Source organism: Peromyscus californicus, unplaced genomic scaffold, assembly GCF_007827085.1.
Source record: "Peromyscus californicus insignis strain IS unplaced genomic scaffold, ASM782708v3 Scaffold_7__1_contigs__length_154581171, whole genome shotgun sequence".
NCBI lineage: Eukaryota > Metazoa > Chordata > Mammalia > Rodentia > Cricetidae > Peromyscus > Peromyscus californicus.
The window spans coordinates 112,525,735-112,545,012 of NW_026294595.1; positions in this window are offsets into that span (position 1 = coordinate 112,525,735).

Genomic DNA, 19,278 nt, shown 5'->3' on the forward strand with positions numbered 1-19,278 from the left:
TAATTCAGGGTCACCATGAAGTTGTAATGCATATCTGATGACACTACCCGGGACTGAAAAAATATATCCCATAGATTCTTTTCCTAATTACTCACACATGACTCCTTGTGTTGTTGGTTGTTTTTAGTCTTTAGCTCTTTGCTCTACTGGGGGCCTGCCACCCAGCTCCCAAATAAATCACACAGAAGAGTCTTATTACTTAAAAATGTCTGGTCTTTGCTTGACTTGTTTCTAGCCAGCTTTTCTTAACTTAAAATATCCCATCCACCTTTTGCTTCTGGGCTTTTACCTTTCTCTATTTCTGTATGTCTTTTCTTTCCTGCTTATTCTGTGTCTGGCTGTGTGGCTGGGTGGCTGGGCTCTTCTTTTCTTGATCCTTCCTCTCCTGTTCCCCAATCTCTCCTCTTGTTTTATTCTCTCTGTCTGCCAGCCCTTTCTATCCTTTCTCCTGCCTACCTATTGGCCATTCAGCTCTTTATTAGACCAATCAGGTGTTTTAGACAGGCAAAATATCACAGCTTCACAGAGTTAAACAAATGCAACATAAAAGAATGCAACACATCTTTGCATCATTAAAACAAATATTCCAAAGCATGAACAAATGTAACACATCTTAAAATAATGATCCACAACATCTTTGCAGTACCTCAATGTCACAGTCACATCTTGACTTAAGATTTTCATGAATTTGTCCCTAGACTGCTATCTCAAGTTTTATCTATATCTATTCTTTTGTTTGCTGAATTTATATACTATTGCTTAAAGTTTTATCTTAGCAAGGCTATCAAGCAATTTTTGTTCAAAATCTTCATGGGTTTCTGTTACTACAAAGGTCTTTGAGTGTAGAGGCATTTTGTAGAGGCATAGTCATGGCAAATTTCAACCTTCATTTCCGTGTGTGCCAGACTTTAACAGTTATTAGTTAAATCAATATTCTGAGTGATGGTACATGATTTAAAGAAATCAGTATGATGTCATTTTTGCAGATACAAGTTTTAGAATGTAATAAGGTTTGACACCTCGCTGGACTGGAAAATCTAAAGGATAGATTAGAGACATCATGGTCTGGGGTAGTGGTTCTCAACCTGTGTGTCTCGACACCTTTGGGTATTGCATATCAGATATCCTGCATATCAGATATTTATATTACAATTCATAACAGTAGCAAAATTACAGTTATGAAGTAGCAGCAAAAATAATTTTATGGTTGGGCGTTGCCACAACATGAGGAACTGTATTAACCATTGTTCTAGGGTGACTACTAGTTGATAAATGACTATCCAAAGGCTGGATGACTCTTAGCTGGTCTACCTTGGGTCTCTTCCATGTGGCTTCCCAGTTTTTCAAAATATAACTTTGCCCTCTACATGGTAGTTGTAGGGTCTGAAGAATACAATAGAGCAAGCCCTTCTGCACAGACCTTGTGAGTTGTTTTATCTAGTGAAATATAATAGATGCAATGCTTTATAAGTTCTAAGCCTAGCAATGCTGTGGGATGGTCTGTATGTCAAATGTGTTGCTGATTGGTCAATGAATAAATCACTGATTGGTCAGTGGCCAGGCAGGAAGTATAGGCGGGACTAACAGAGAGGAGAATTGAGAGAACAGGAAGCTGGGTGAAAGAGACACTGCCAGCCGCCATCAGGACAAGGAAGATGTAAAGTACCGGTAAGCCACAAGCCACATGGCAAGGTATAGATTAATAGAAATGGATTAATTTAAGCTGTAAGAACAGTTAGCAAGTAGCCTGCCACGGCCATACAGTTTGAAACCAATTTAAGTCTCTGTGTTTACTTGGTGGGGTCTGAGCGGTTGTGGGACTGGCAGGTGGCAGAGATTTGTCCTGACTGTGGGCCAGGCAGGAAAACTTAGCTACATAGCGACCTAGAATTCTTACACACTGTTGTTCTTGGGGTGATGTAACAAACAAATCTAGTTTCATTTGTAGAAGATAAGAAATCAAATGGAGAAGAAATATAACTTACCACTTAAGTATCAGCTGGCTGCTGGTGAGCAGCCATTTTTAGACCACCATTGTCTAGCTAACCTGGAAGCCTAAACAGACACAAGAATGACCACCACCACAATCAGCCAAGCCTGCTGTGGCTGCAAGAACTGCTCAACCACAAGTCACTTGACACCTCATAAGATCCAAATGACCTTCTACCTCTATATCTATATTGCTGTGTTTGGGCAGATGAGTAAATAAAACCTTTACCAGGAAATTCTGCCACATATTTTTTTGTCATAGCATAGGTGAGTCTTGACTCATTGCTCTCTTTGCCTAAGCATACTACATCCATGCCTTCAATACACAGCTGCTTTCCAGTGCATATATATGTGCCATGATATGTGTCTCTATAGTCAATGTGGCATGAGCAAAGCAGCATAATTTCAAGTCACAACAAGCTGGTGTTTAGTTACATAATTAGTTGTGAGATCTTAATGAAAATAATTTAAACTCTCATTGGAGCCTTGTTTTGACCATCAGAAAAGTGTGAAAAATAATAACCACTTGGGCCAATTAACCTGCAGTTGAGATTACTATATCAAAGTAGAGTATGTATGTGGCAATTTAAACTTGGTCTCAAAATTTTGACCCTTCGTTCTCTGAGAAATGTAGACTGTGTGTCTCTGTCCCCTTGTATCTGGACAGACTCTGGCTGATTTCACCAACAAAATGTGGTGAACATGACAGTGTGCCAGCCCCAAATCTCAGAAAACTGGCAGCTTCGGTGCTGTGTGCAGGCTCCCATTGCTGGTTTATTGGGGCTCTCAATTTCAGTGCCTTCACCTAGCATGTGGAGACTCCAATGGCCCTACTAATGCAAGACTTAGAGAGACCCAAAGACTGTGAGGATCCAAGCTAAACTCAGCCTTCAGACTTCTCCTCTGATGTCTCAAGCATGGACCTTCCTAGCCAGTTTAACTGCCTACTAATATATGAGCAATGTCAGGCCGTGCCACATGGAGCAAGCAAATTCTGACTTCTTGATTTCCTGAATACCGTCACTAGATATTGTAAAATGTCTATTGTTCAGAGTCATTCTGTTTTCAGGTAAGTTGTCATGTAGCCATAGATAAGGAGAATAATTTAGCATAAAACAGGCCCTAGGGACACAAGTGACTCCAGACTGTGCAGATTCCCTGGGTGTAGGAATTTCAGTGCTCAAACCTGGAAAGTCGTAGGTAAAGGTGGAGGAGCTGATGTTGTTTGATGCATGCCAGAGATTATCTTCGTTGTTTTGTACTCAAGTAAAATTCAACAACTTTCTTTGTGATCATTTCTAATGAAACTTAAGGCCAGTGGACTCATACTGATGCATGAGGCGAGAACATTTGCAGGCGGAAGGAAAGCCTACAGGATGACAATGTTGTCTTTTGTAGAGAATGTGGTATTGAAAACAGTTCCAGTTGATTTTCCTTATCTAGACAACAACTAGTTTGACAGATAGACTTTTCTTTGAATTCTTACACATGTAATTGTGTTGTGGGGGAGGAGTGTGAGCCCCAATAGCATTTCAAACATGCTTCAACAAAGCATTTCTACTAAACATTGAAATATTTTTATTACCGTGGATTAATAAATATTGCCCTTGTCTTGCCTGAATTGGTATCTGATCATATGTTATTTGGGAGAGAGTTTTAAAGTATATACAACAGCTCCTTCAATTATTTTCTAAACACAAATTATAGAGCTAATCAGCCTGTAAACTAATTTGGACTTTGGTTTTCATGATTGCAAAAATGATAATTCGTGAAGACTTTTGAAAACTCCAAACAGAAACACAACATGAAATGCGTTTTAATAGAATTGGGACATTTTACATGCAAATGTTGTGTAAGTCTTATGTGCACACAAACCAGTATAAAAGGAATCTGGAATTTGATTTATCAAGATCAGGAGATATTAGACTCTGAAATGACAATACATAAACTTACATTAAGCAAATCTAAGGAGGATAAAGAACACCAACAGGTGTCCCTCCTTGCAGTTTGGATTTCTCCAGAGGCAAGGGAGGGGCTCCTGAGTTACCAGTGTCCTGGGAAGGAAAGATGATAGCCCAAGGTTATGAATGGTCCATGGGTGAAGCAGCGCCTCCCTATAGAGACTGTCACACTGTGCAATGCCAGGGCCAGAGAGTTCAGGGGAAACCCATTTTCATAGATTTGTGTGCCCAAGACACCCAAATGCTTTTAACACTTTTAACTAGCACTGTCAAATTGATTTGCACATATATGCACTGTCTGTATTTTATAAATTGTTTATAATGTTACCTTTAAAAAAATTTGCCAGGGCACAAATCATGGCATTCAATGCTCTAAAATATTTTTTTTAAATTAGGAATGGATTTAGTTAATGTTAAATATTAATTTCAGACTTATGTATTTGTTTATTGTAGAGCTTCACTTTTGTTTTACTCTATGTGCATATATGTGTGTGTATGCCATGTATGTGCAGGTGAGTGCAGAAATCAGAAGACTTCAGAGCCCCTGGAGCAGGATTGGCAGGAAGTTGTGAGCTGACTGACATGGGTGATCTATCAAAACCAAACCCAGGTCTCCTGGAAGAGCTGCTAGCACTCTCAACTGCCGGGCCAACTCCCCAACATGCCCAACCCCTCCCCCATATACACTTGAGTTTTACATCGTTTTTCATTTGCCTTTTTATGTCCTATGCTTGTGTTTTGAAAGACTTCCCTGAATTCATGTTCATGTTCTAAATTACTCCCAGTTGCCTCCTCAAGTATATTCACTTATGCTATCAACACTTTTGTTCCTTCTTCTGGATGATGGGAGAATTTAGTTCAGCAGTGAACTGGTGGGACTTTCTGAGTATGGAGTGGTCCTGCAGTCTAGTCCTCAGTTCACATACTATGTGTGCTTTTCTTTCTTTCTTTTTTTTTAAGTAAGTGAAAACACTTGTCTCAGAGGTTTTTGAGTTTTTTCATGTTCGATTCTGTCACTTCAGAACGCCTGCTTCTGACCTGTGTAGTTATAATGACGACTTATTGAGACACGGTTCACACCTGCCCTCAGCCATTACCCGTGTGCTAGCCTGGACCCTATCTCCTCTCTTCTGCACTGGGTCCTGGGCTGGACCACAGTCTCCCTCCTTTTAGGCCTTGTCTGTTCTGCACAGGACCTGGGTGTGGGCCTTTGAAGGAGAGTAGTCCCTGCTCCAGATGGATCCAGCAGAAGGAGCTTGCGAGCCTCGAACCCTGTCTGGGTCACGGCTGCATAGCAACACCTCCCTGTGTTCCCTAGAAACGTCAGGGTCTGCTCGACCCCAGGACCTTGGAAACTGAGCCTGTGAGGGCTTGCCAGAGACAGCAGCCTTTCCCACCTGGACTCCCCACCCTGGGCTGGCGGGGCCTTAGGGTGCGTGTACATTTCAGACACCGAAAAGAGATCAGTTCCTGTGCTGAAAGGCAAGCCTGGGGCAGTGTTTGACAGAGCTTGGGACACCAGGAGGGACAATGACCACGTAAGTGGTTCTCACGCTGGACCTGGCACTGGGTGCCAGCTCGCACATTAACTCCTTTGAGGGTGCTTTCGTCAGTTCACTCAACATTCTCAAGGGATGGCTTTGTCAATTGTTCGGCTGGCTGCTATGTTGACAGTCGATAGCCCCTGGATACCAGCTTAGCATGTCTAATAAGATAGAGGCCAATGCGAAATTCTAGACCCAACCGCGGGTGCTGTATAGAGTGGCCCCGGCTCTTTTCTCTCTCCTTTTCCTCTCTTCTGAATGCCAGTGACTCTTATCAGTTCACCTCTTTCCTCCACACAGGCTTTGGAGAGGGGGTGCTGCTTGAGTTATAGTTGGGTAGGGCAGTGCAGCCATGGAACCAGGTTCAGGTATGTTAAGCCTGAATGTAAGCACATCCACTTTAGGGTATTAAGAAGATTGCAGGCAAATGCCTGTGTTTAGGAGATTCTCTATTTCAATCCTAGTGAGCAGAAATGATGGAGTGGAATGCAGTGGGGCTCAGACTTCCCCAGCATATAGCCCCAACCAAAAGCACATATCCCAGCTCCATGCTGTTGGTCAACAGTGGCAAATTAAAGGAGTGGAAACTGGAATCGAATCCTCCAGATCCCTTGGCGGGCTCTTAGCATCCAGGAAAACACATTCTCAGGATTGCTGTAATGCCAGGTGTAAATTCGTCTCTCTCTGATCCCGATGCCACTGTGATCTTTCTGGGTTGCTCATATTGCAAATTCTCAGAACAAATTAAAGTTTAACTTACTGACTCAATTTACATTTTAGTTGCCACACCAAGCACCTTTCTACAGCTTATCAAATGAAACTGTTGGGAAGAAATTTTTCTTAAGTCATTGACATGTTTACCTGAATTGAAGTACTAACCTTTGAATTAGTTTTATCTTATACATTTACAAAAGGTTTTCTAATTTCAAAATCAACTATAGTGATTCCCCATGCTTCTGTTAAATAACATAATTTTATTTCTTGTTCCATTCTTTTCTTTTTCTTTTTGGCTTATGTGTTGTTGTTGATGCCTGATCTTGATTTGAGGCAGTACCTGGCTATGTAGCCCTGTTGATCTGGAACTTACTATATACACTGACTGGTCTTGCTACAGTCCTTCTGACTTTGTTTCCTAAGGACTGGAAATATAAGAGTATGCCACCATGCCCAGCCTGAGATAATTTAAGTTCTATCAAATCATTTCTTTTGAAAGGTAGGGGAAATCAATGGGTGTGCTTACATATATCGTTATTAATACTTCAGGGTTTATCAATCTTCTATTCCTACTAATATGTCCTGACTTATGCATAATTTTTAGTATCTCAAAGAATTCAAGGTGTTAATATATGCAGCTGATAAACACAGAAACAACAGAAAATTGGAGGTCTGTGAGTAATCCATTCCAGAATTTAAATGACTCTCTTAATTGTTTTTTTTTTTAAATAATTGACTCTTTTTTTTTTTTTCCCAGTGCTGGGCTACCCACACTAACATTCAGTCACATGGTCCGTTTTCTTTAACTGGTCTCTTTACTTCCCGAAACCATGCTTTTCGTGCTTTCTTTTTTTTTTTTTTTTTATCACGAGTAAAGTCCACAAGCTGGAGATGCAGTTATAGTCATCTGATATTAAGGGGAAGAGCATTTTAAAATGCATTTGCTGATCATGGCCACTTGCTTTGCAGAACCTAATGCACCCCTCTCTGATAACATCAAGGGGAATTAAGGCTCTCTTTTTATAGCAAATGCTTTTCACAGTTCAATAACCATTCCCATTGCTCCTATAATATTCCACTCCAATTTCCCCATGCTCAGGGTAGGCTGTAGAACTAGAGATGATTAATTTCTAATAAAAACACCTTTATCTTTTCTTATTACATTTTATCACTTCTTTCTAAATGTTTGCAAGCCATAATCATTATATGAATGTCTCAGTGGGAAAAGGCTCTCTGCTTTGGAGTTGAGTTTCTGAGATCTGAAGTACACACTGGCCTGCCCTGGAGTTTTCACCCACTTTCCTCTCTGTGTGAATCAAGAGGCAGCCAGTGGCTTGACATATGAACCAGAAACAAACAGCAAAAGACAGGAATCAGGGGCTTTAATGTGACTGCAATGGAAACCATTGTTTAAGGCACTTCCTGGGAATTATTTAAGGATTATGGTGTCAAAATTGCTTAATCTGTAGGAAATAGCTCAGGCCTTCAACTCACATCAGCAAATACATATTAAGTGCTTACTCTGTGCCCAGGACTGAGTCAAGCACTCTGTGGGAACGGCAACGAATTGTAAATGAATTACCTTATAAGCAAAAGTTTCAGAGGGTTCTACTGAAAGTGATGAAGAGTGGGTGGCATGCATCTGTGTGTGTTCTTTTCTTTTCACCTTGTTCTATTAAAGAGTCTTTTCATCCTTAAAGAAAACTGACTCTCTTCTCCCAGCAGATATCAACTGCCAGTAATAGCTCCTTAGCTGGTAATAGAACTTTCTGCCCACCTCCCCTTTCCATGCTGGGATTTTGCTTGGCTTGAGCCTGAATATAGGTCATCTGCATGTTGTCACAATTGTTGTGAACTTCATGTTGGTTGCACATATGATGTGACCCATGATAGAAGTCATCCATACTTTGGTGGAAGGTTACACTCTGTTACTGAAGATACCAAATACTTGAATCATGGAACATGAGAAATCAAGCTCGTATGCAGTGTATATGGAGAACACAAATTGTACTCTGTATATTTTAAAGAGAGGACACAATTTGAGTGGGTAGAAAAGAGGAGTTGATTGGAGAGGAGTATGGGAGTGGGTAAATAGGATCAAGATAAATGAAATGTCCAAAGAACTAATAATTATGAGGAAAATATTTTATATCATCCATAAAAATGCATTAAGTTACTTTTGTGGAGAAAATAAATATAAGTAGTAATTTTCACCTCTTTGAAGAAAATAATTCTTATTTGCATTGGTGACAGCTATTATTTTCTTTTTTGAATCAATAATACAATAAAATGACTATATATCACAAAAAAGAGTCCTTTCAGTCTCTCTTTAGCTCCTTCTTAAACAAATCAAAACTTTCACTTGTTCTAATTATTTTAGTTTTAAGAACAAGATATTTTGATGGTTTTGAAACCTAAGGAAGAATCCTGAAAAATCAATATCTGTCAGAGGCAGAAGAGGTGGTAAAGGGAGGAAAAGGAGGAGGAGGAAAAGGAAAAGAAGAAGAAAGAAAAGGGTAGAAAGAAAGATAAAAAGAAAGAGGAGGAACAGGATTGTGAGGCTCTCGGATCTTCTAAAGCACTGTTAGGAAGACATGGGAGGCACGGGTGGGAACGTGAAGGACATGGCTGCATTCTGAAGCATTTATTACACCAGAATACAAAACTAGATTAAAATCTGAGGGAGACTTTTGAGTCTCCAATATTTAGGAATGATTTACTCATGTTTGGTTTTACTTTTCTTATTTTACAAAAAATCAAAAGTCCCTTAAGTTTTTCATTAAATTACCTAGATAGCTCTCAGGTTTCTAGACCCACTCCCACAGCCCTTTTAAGACAAATTCAACTAAGCTTGTTGTTTTAAAAGGTTTCTAATCACAGGAGACCCACATATTTAACTTTGCTCATTTCCTGTGCCAATTAACAGACAAGGGTGGTTGTCTCCCTACTGTTAGCACAAGGAATTCCAGGGACTGACCCTTTCAAACTTGACTCCCCAGTCCCTGGGAAAGTGGCATTGGCTTTGGAAGAGAGACAGGAAGTTGGGAATCCTGAGGCCCTGTGTCCAGGAGCCTGAGAACCAGAAAATGAAGGGCATTTGCAGGCAGAGGATAGAAGCTGAAGAATGAAGATGTTTCCATTTCACTCCTGAGTTTCATTCTGTAATAAAACAGTGTTGGAACTAACATGACATCAAAATTACCTTATTTTATTGGGAATCAACAATATCGTCAAGCCTAGTAAGCACTGTGTTGACAAAAAGGATCCAAGAATCTGCATCCCCAGAGTTCAAATGAAGGAAATACAAGCTTTCAAGATTTCCTTGGCAGACCTGGAGTAGAGAAAAGTGATAAAGTAAGGGGCCTGGGATTCTCCCAGAGGCCGGGGCCACAGACTTACAGCTGTTCTCACTTCCTCCAATATACAATGGGAGCTTGAACAAAATGAGAAAAAGGACTCTTAAAAAAATGAGGGAGACAGTTAAGGCAGTCAAGGTGAGATGGTAAACTGGATTGGCTGAATCCAAAGCAAATTTTAAAAGAAAAGAACAAACACCAAAACCTCTTTCAAATCTTCCTTGGAATGATTAGTAGAGTTCTCCTTCTTAACTAAATCTCTGAAACTTCCCATTCTACATAGTTATCTCTGTAGTATACTAATTAAGTATGTCTGTTATCTATTGGTAGAGTAGGTCTGCCTAACCCACTGACTGTTTTATTACAAATCATGGTGGTTTAAAAGAAATACCATTTTTGATTTCTGCCAAGTCTGTGGGTGGCATGGGGAGTTCTGCTGATTTGGGCCATGCATTTGGGTTTGAGATGAGAGGGAGGTCAGCAGGTAGGGGTGGTATGCCCTTGGTCCTGGGTGGTGTTTTAGAGAGAGTCTAATTCTACTTCACACTCTACTTCTCTAGGACACTATCCAGGGCTTGTTTCCATGGTGGTCTAGAGGTCCAAGTGCCAATGTTTGTATCACACGTTCCAAAGAAGCACACTATTATTTTCTGTTACAGCTCGTAGAGGCTAATGAGGTTCAGCAAGCATTGGCTATGAGCCTATCTCTTGATAGGAGCAGTGACAAAGTCACATTGCAACATTGAGAGTCCACAAAGATTGCAAATTGAGCCACTTTTACAATCAATCTATTACATTCACCCTTCGTGGATTTGTTGACATATGAAATCCCCCTTCAGACTGCCCTTGCTCTGAACTTTGCTGGAGACTGTGAATGAGGGAACCAGGTCTTCAAGGAATCAGTTATGCCATAAGTATAGAAACTTAATAGGGTTTAACAACATACGAGTTGTATTCTTGAAAATATCTTTTGTTTGAGCACAGATAGAAAAATACCCACAAACCTTGGATGTTTTGTTTACAGAAATACTTTACATAGTGCTTATCAACATTTAATTTCAACTTAAAACCTGTTTTAGGTCTCAAGTCCCATGTTCCTATCCTGCTGAACTATTGAAATTCATCAACATCTGTTACTGGGATTTGGCATTCTTCTGCAAGAATTTAGCTATCTACAAAGAGTACAGAAAAGGTTCTTGGGGTGTGTTTTATCACAATTCAGGTCCATGTAATATTTTCAAGTTGACTAGAGCTCAATTTCATAGTTAAATAAGGAAAGTGGATTCCTTCCAAGGGTACCAGTAGCTCTGCCTCTCTAAAGTATCACCCCTTATGGGGCATTGCCTTGAAGCACAGGGCAAATGTTTCTATTTCTGGCAGTCCAGCCTGTAGATATCTAACCATTTGTGATAGCTGGGATCCTTACTGTCTTTCAAAGGGTCACCAGTTAAGGTTTTGTTACTGAGTTTGGTATTTCCGGGGCATGGTAGAAGTTTAAGAGGGTCTAGATAGTAGGTCAAAGTTAAGTCACTGGGAATGTGCCCCTGATGGGGATATTGAGCGCTCTCTCTCTCTCTCTCTCTCTCTCTCTCTCTCTCTCTCTCTCTCTCTCTTTCTCTCTCTCTCTCTCTCTCTCGTCTCTCTTCTCTCTTCTCTCTCTCTCTCTCTCTCTCTCTCTCTCTCTCTCTCTCTCTCTCTCTCTCTCCTTCTTTCTCAGATGCCATGCTGTAAGCAGGTCTCCCCTGTCACCTATTCCTGTTTCATGACATATTGTGTCATTCACACTTTTGCTCCATGTAACAGCCACAGACTCAAAACAACAGAACCAAGTCACCATGGACTGAAAACATCTGAAATCATGAGGTAGAATAAATGTGTGAGGTTGTAGAAACTTTAGGAGGTAGAGACTAACCAAAAGAAATGACTCACAGGAACATAAGCCCTGCAGTTTAGAGCTCTACCTTATCTGTGGTCCTCTCTCTCCTTCCTAGTGTTCAGATGTGAACAAGCTCCTGTCATCATGCTTTCTCCAACATGGAAGACTATATTTCCTCAAACACTGATCCAAAATAAATAAATAAGGAAATCCTCTGCTTCCCTTACTCCTTTTAGATAATTTACCTTAGTAATTAGAAAAAATGTCAAATACAAATATTACATCCTCTTGGGGATATTTCTTATTTCAATTTCTCCCTTGTCTACTAAGGCCCAATCTCCTATCCTAACTCACACAAGAATACCAAACTCAAATGAGCAAAGAACCATGACCTTCCTACAGATTCTGCTCATAGCCTGCCCCAAATAATGGGAAGGAGAAAGTATAGAAAGAAAGGAAAATGTCAAAAGTTCTATCCCAAATTCTCTTCCATGGCTTACGTTTTCAGTGTGTACAAGGTCTAAATCTTGATCACATGTCACTGACTTTCTCCTGCCAAATTAGTGCTCCAAATGGAATAGAGTGATCTGATTCAACATGGAGAGCTATCAAAGAGAAGGTCACAGGTGGTAATAATATAGGGAGGCTCATAACAAGATTTTTGAAATATACCCCAGAGCTGTTAGATGAAGTAGTAGATACAAAATGAAATGTCTGCCTCAACCCAGTTCTTTGTCTGGCTTTAAGTATGAGCCAGCTGTTCATCAGCCTCAGGAAACAAGCTGAAGAATAACTAATTAGATGAAGATGTTTCAAGGCTGAACAAGAGGAGGATGGTATTTTGATGCAGAGAGTTGGCTGCCTGTATCATAAAATCTTTCTTCCTCTCTGTGCACCACAACCATTTTCAGCAACTTCAATGGAAGAAGAATTTCTGTAGCCACTCAAGAAGCTGTAATATGTGGTTCTGACTCAGTTGTCTGGAAATCTGTGAGACAGACCTGGCTAGAAACATATGCTGGGAGAAGAGATCATGAGTGGTGAGACTATAACTCTCAAGCTTCTAGAAACCTGTCTTCTCAGAGTGTCCCATGTGTCAGGGACTTACCACTAGGTAAACACTTGTGAAAAAAGCCATCTGGCTGTTGCCCTCAAGCACTTACAGTCTAGGGAGAGACCAAGACAGATGGTTGAACACTTGGCCTGTAACTTTCTTTGCTAAAATGCTTGAAAGCTCATTACCATAGGATAGACATGAATCCAAGGCTCTCAAATGTTGAGCAACTCATCTGGAATACAGTTTCTCTCCCTCTTCAAGGCTCACATAACTCTACTTTTAAGTCTAGCATTGTTCTCTTGCATTTACATGATATTATGGCAAAGGAACTTTTCACATAAAGTATTATAGTGCTCATCATATGATGAATCTAGCAAAATTATGTCAATCTCAGTATCATTTTTAGCACTTGGGATAAAAGAGCTGGGTGACAAGAGTGTGATTGTGTATTAAAGGAAGAGGCATAGCAGCTAACATTTACAGAGAGAAATACAGGATTGAAACTCAATGAAGAGATGAAATAGAATGTGCAATAGGCACAAAGGTGAGGTGGAGGATGTGTCCTGCATATAAGGAAATCAACTGTTATATCCTAGTCAATTGTTACCAAAGGGATAATAGCCATATTGATGCAAAAATATTCTCTTTTTTTCTTGAGTATGCAATAATCCATATTTGATGTGAACATCCTCAATTTTTCAAACTTGAGAAGTTATTGTTTTTGTTGAGGGAGCACTTTAAACCACATAAAACATTTCATTGGCTTGGATATGGCTTTGGGCAGCCAATAGGCCTCTAGAACAAGGACCATGGTGTTGCACTAAGGGAATGCATCCAGATATTTGTTAATAATGAGAATGTAGACCAGTTGAGTAAAATGTGAAACTGAAGATCCCTCTCTAAAACTAAAAACCTAGAGAAAGCTTTTGGGAGATTATATACAGACCTTGCTCTGTCTGAATGAATTAGCTTTTTATCTTGGATTGAGCCATGCCAATGTGCCACTGGAAATGGTAGGTCCCTAAGCCAGACTCACCAGAGGTGAGCTGAAGTGTTGGTTATGGGGAGGAGCCGAATTTTAAGCTGGTTTCCAACTTGGTTTCCCAAAGCAATCTTTTCAGTGAGGCCTTTCTGTTTCAGTTTAATGAAACCACAGAAAATTTGCAAACTAAACTCACTAAGATGAGATGCTAATAGATAGCATATTTTTCTTCTTTGAACGCCAGAGCTGAGAAAAATATCTTCAGAGTCCCAGTCTCTGTGTCCTCAATGTTTTAGGAACAAGGTCGCTGGCAAGACTTTGCTTTGCCAAGCACATACTGTATGTGCTCTAGAGCTCATCTACTCGTATTTTCCACAACAAATTGTGCCTTAAAATGTTCATTTCTTCCATAATTGTCTAGATATACTCCTTTGAGTTTTTCAGATTCCTTTACAACCAACTCCTAGGGAGCTCCCATTACCAACTCATCTGCAGTGGTCCCACTCTTACAATTATTTTCTCCACTGGATGAAGTTTTCATCATCATAGAACCATGCATGCTCACTGACTTCTGTTGAAGTTAGACATTTCTTTGTGTATTGTCTTCTCAGAGAATGTACACTTGAGAACAGAGATAAACTTACCACTTTTGTCCATTGAGTGAATCATTTATTGACTTATGAGTCATAAGCTAAGGTGAAATATACACATAGGTAAACAGATCCTGGCTAGGTCTCCTCAAGCATCTGTTTCTAGGTATCATGTTAGATGTTAAGTATGAACATGTGTACTGTCCCAAATCTGCATTCTTGTGGACACTTCTACATATTTCAAATTTTGCTGTTTGGGTTTGATTTCTTTGGCAAAATGGTATTTATAATATGTAAAAAGAGCTAAAATGTCTTTCTGTAAATTACTCAGAATATATTTGTACCAGGAGAAGGTTTTCATTGAATTAATTTGAGGGTTTAATTTGTATGGATTGAATAACAATTTTCTTTCAAAGACAATTATATCTAAAATTTGAAAAAGATATTTATAGGATTTTGGTCTTTATTTGGTAATTAATCAATTTGAATTTTGAGTCAGCTTTCTATTTGTATGAATGTCCAACTTTTAATACTGACATATGTTTTCATATCATTGTTTCACTCACTCATTAGACTGTCTTCAATATAAACTTGTTATTATATTTCTCTTTGATAGTTGAGATATATTTTATGACATCTTAGTGAATCAAGAAGAAATACTCATTTCTTGCTACTTTTTAAAGCTGAAATTGCAAGTATCAATTATTTTAAGAGGAAAAACACTGTGTAAAAAGAAAAGCAAGTATCAGTCTTTTAGTTCAACTAAAACATAAATGTTTTTGAAAGTCACTATTACATTCTGATCGGTGTAATAGTGTCAGCATAGGGTGCTGACACGAAGAGAGGAAGTGAATGTGAAGTAGAGTTGGGGAAATATTTAAAACCTGTCTTGTGACTATTCTATCAAGTGATTTTGATGATTGGGTCCATGCTCCAATTACTCAAGAACCAACTACTCAGGAACGTTATCTTCAAATAATTTCTTTTTTTTTGGAGATAAGGACTGGAACTATGCAGAGATAATAGCCAATTCATTCCAGTAAGTGCACGGCCCGGTACTCCATTAAAATAGCCTACAATCATGACTAAAGGCCTCACCATTAAATTCGAAGAATATTTACTCATTCCCACCATTCTTTCCAGCCACATTTGTTGTTATTAAATCTTACCTTCTTGGCACACTAGTTCTCTTTAGCTTCTGTATCATTTTTTTCACAGTTGTGAATTTCTTTGTCTGGCCTTAGGATTAGATTTCTCTACCTATTGGCTAGATTTTGGATTTCTTTCCTCTATTCATAATCTCTCTAGAAGATTTTAGCTACATGCTTCTTAATTATTCACCATTATAATTTAGTTTATATCTTTAAGCTTTGGGATATCTATATTATACATGTTAACTTTGATTAAATGTCTTAAAGATCCAATAAATATAACTTTTCCAAAGCTAAGTTACAATCTGGCCTTCATCTGATCTTTATATCCGAAATCATGGCATTTATCTTGTGGAAATCAGCCTTCATTTCTTTTCTCCTTAATCTAACCACAACTTTTTTTTGCTAATAAATCTCAATATTGTATATTTCCAAATTTGTATTCACTGTTTCAACTTAAGCTATAATTTTACTCCATATGGAAAACTTGTACTCTTTCCAAGTAGGTCTAACTATACCTATATTAGCCCTTCTTCAATTATGTCTCTCCAATCTGCTCCCTCAGAATAAGTCAAAATAGGTTCATTCCCCAAAACCTTAAAATGCACATGTGGTCTTCTGTTGTATTCTGAATCAATAGCAAACATATGCCCATCCCAAACTTTATTTACCTGATCTCTACCAACTTCTTAGACATCATAGTAATAATAATAAATCAATATATCACCAATGTTCCCTTACTTTCTATGAATGATATGCATTAGTTCATTTTTCACATTGCTGTAACAGAATTCTTGACAAACAAATTAAGAGAGAAAAGATTGATTCTGGTTCCTGGTTCCCAAGGTTTTATTTAGTCTATCAGTCTATCATTGCTGGTCAGGAAGTTGAGAGAAGGGAAAAGAATGTGTCTCCCACATTCAGAGCAAGTCCCCATTATCAGTTTATACTCTATGGAAAGACCCTCACAGATTCAACAGAGGTGGGCCTCACAAATCTCCTAACTGATCCTGAATCCAGAAGAAGTCATCATATAGTACTTATATATAGTTGCCCAACAGGTTTACCTACAGACCAATACCATGGAAGCATTTTCTTAATTGAGAGTCCCTCTTCCCAAATGACTGTAGTTTATGTCGTTGACATAAGACTAACCAATGCATATGTTTTCCCACCCTCTCAGGGTTTTCTCTCTACCTAATTAATTCTTATTTTTTGGAGCTGCAGAGGAAGCTTGGCAGTTAAGAGTACCGGCTACTCTTTCCAAGGACCAGTTTTAATTCCTAGAACCCACATGTTGGCTCACAACTGTCTGTAACTCTAGGGAATCCAACACCTACGTCTGGCCTCCAAGAGTACCAGACATGCATAAGGAATACAGACATACATTCAGGCAAAACATCCTTACACATAAAAATAAAAGAAAATTTAAATTGAAAATACTTTTCTTATACCCCAGATTCCAGCTCAATGGCTACTTCCCACAGTATTCTGCTCTTTTCTAATTAAGTGAAATCTCTTAGCAGATTTCTTTTTCGTATTTAACTCAAGTCCAATTTTATTTTGATTTGTGACATTATTTATTACTTTTTATATAATTTATGGTTTAATAATGATATACCTGTTTTCCTCTTGGGTTATAAGTTTAATAAGACAGGAATCTTATCTAGCTTTATATCTATACTATAAGTAGACACTTCATTAATACTGCAGAATGAAGGAATAAAAGGAATTGCAGAACAGTATTTATATTTGAACTTCTTGCCAAAGGTTGTATTTGGGATACGTATAGTTTTGAGTCCTTAAAAACACTAAGCCAAACAAATGCACTGTTTGTTGCCTGGAGCTAGTGTTCCTGATCTCCAAACTTGAAGATGCTCTGGAACTTCGTTCAGTAGACTTAATGGGATGAAGGAATGCAGCAAAAAGAGACACAGGAATTCAAAGGGGAGCATTGTCCAGTCTTCTGGATCTCCTCCTCTGTACCTGATAAGCTAAAGCATTTCTATAAAGGCCTCTGTTCCCTTAGTGATTATACATTCAAAGTAGGAAACATGCAGATTGGTGATGGGGTTGGAAATGAGAAAGAACAGAGAAAAGGGAAGGAAAGTGCATTTCATAAAGAATAAAAAAAAGTCAAGATTTCTAAAAGCTGGAAGATAAAAGGTATTCTCAAAGAGATGTGGGAAACAGTTCCTCTAAAATCTTAGTAACTCATGTGTAAACTCTCTGTGAGCACACATGGCCACCATGACCCTGGATGTCAAATGCCTGCCTTTCTTCTAAAACCTCCAAATCCCAAATTATTGGTAGCCAGATGTGTTCTCCCAGACCAGTTTTTGCGTTCAGAAACAATGCAAGCTTCCAACTGTCCATCTACATCAGTTTTGCCTCACAGTGTAAGGTTATAATATATGCACTGTTGTTTGGGGTTTCAGGTAAAAAAAAAAAGAGCCCTTGTATTATTTTAGTAATTCACTCTAAATATTTGTTCTTGTGCCAACAGATAAGTGTAGTCCTCATTCATAGTAAAGGAAACTTCTCTTTGCAACAGACAAAGGCAATTGCAGAAAACCACAGTCAATCAAAATGTAGAGTTGTGGAGTTCTGTCCCAAGGAATATAAAACAATTTTAAGGCTCAGGGATCATTGTGGAAGAGGGGGTAAAAAGATTTTTAAGAGCCAGAGGGTCAGAGAGTTTGCTGTAAGACTGTGTCTCCTAGTAATGCCAGAGACTACACTCACAAAGTCTCACCAACACAGCTGCCTTGGCATGAGCTGAACACGAACAACAGCAAAAGCCATATGGAAATGGACCATGGCAAGTCCACGAGGACTCAAAAAAACTACAGGCAGCTAAGGAATGCTGTGAGCAGGGGGAATCGTCTTTCCAAAGAGAAAACACACCAATTGGCTATCTAGTACCAAATGATCAGCTCTGAAAACATACATGCAACAAACACTATACAGACTGAGCAAACTGTATTTATATTTAGGAATGTATATGTATATGCAATTAACAAAAGAGGCCATGAAATTAAAAGAGAGCAAGGAGAAGTATATGGGATGGTTGAGAGGGAGAAAAAGGAAGGGGAAAATGATATAATTATATCATAATCTCAAAGACTAAAAGAAATATTTTTAAATAAAGAAAGGGCCCTGTGCCTTGCCAGGGGGAAACAGTAGAGCTGGCCCTTGTTGTGTGAGTGCACAGGAGATGGATCCAAGGGTGGGAGAGCAGGGGAACTGGCCCTGCTCCTGCTGCCTGGTGCATTGAGTGAACTAGCAGAGGCAGTGCTGAAGAGCTCACCTGGGTGGTGACGATGAGGGAAAGCTGGCAGGGTGACCAACCCAGCTGCTACTCAGGCCCAGAACCAGTACTATGAGGTATCCCACCTCAACACCCACCTCATCTCTGAACTGCAGGAGCATCTGAAGGGAACGAACCAACAAATGCAAAGACAAAGGGTCTCCATGATATAAGGCAACAATAGGATATCCAGGAGGAATCTCAGTGAGAGTCCAGTATGGAGGGTGTAAAAAAAGCCAGAGGTTTCAAACTGGACCAGTGACTCATTGCAATAAACACTTGCAAGTAAAGAGATATGGACGAAACTCACTGGGCCACAGGACAGCTTCCATCTCAAGATTTTGTTTGTTTCTTTGCTTTGTTTTTTGCTTTTTTGGTTTTACTTTGGGGGCTGGTGTTGCAAGGGCAGAGGGCAGAAGTGAGGGGACAGGGAGATATGTGGGATTGGAATGCATGATATGAAATCCACAAAGAATCAATAAAAAGTTTTTAAAAATGTGTTATTTTTAAGAACAAACAAACAACAAAACAAAACAAAGTAAAAAATTTAAAAAAAAGACATGAAGAAAACTAAACTCCAAACCACCAAATCAGGGATGAGAACTTTGACAGATAATCCTCAATTAACAATGGATCAATTTACTATTTCTTTATTAATTTTTAACAAGTTGCCAAAATGTACTTTTAGTAGAACTTTTGAGTTTTACTTTTTTTCTGGTAACTCCAGTGTTTTTATTAGAAGCAAATA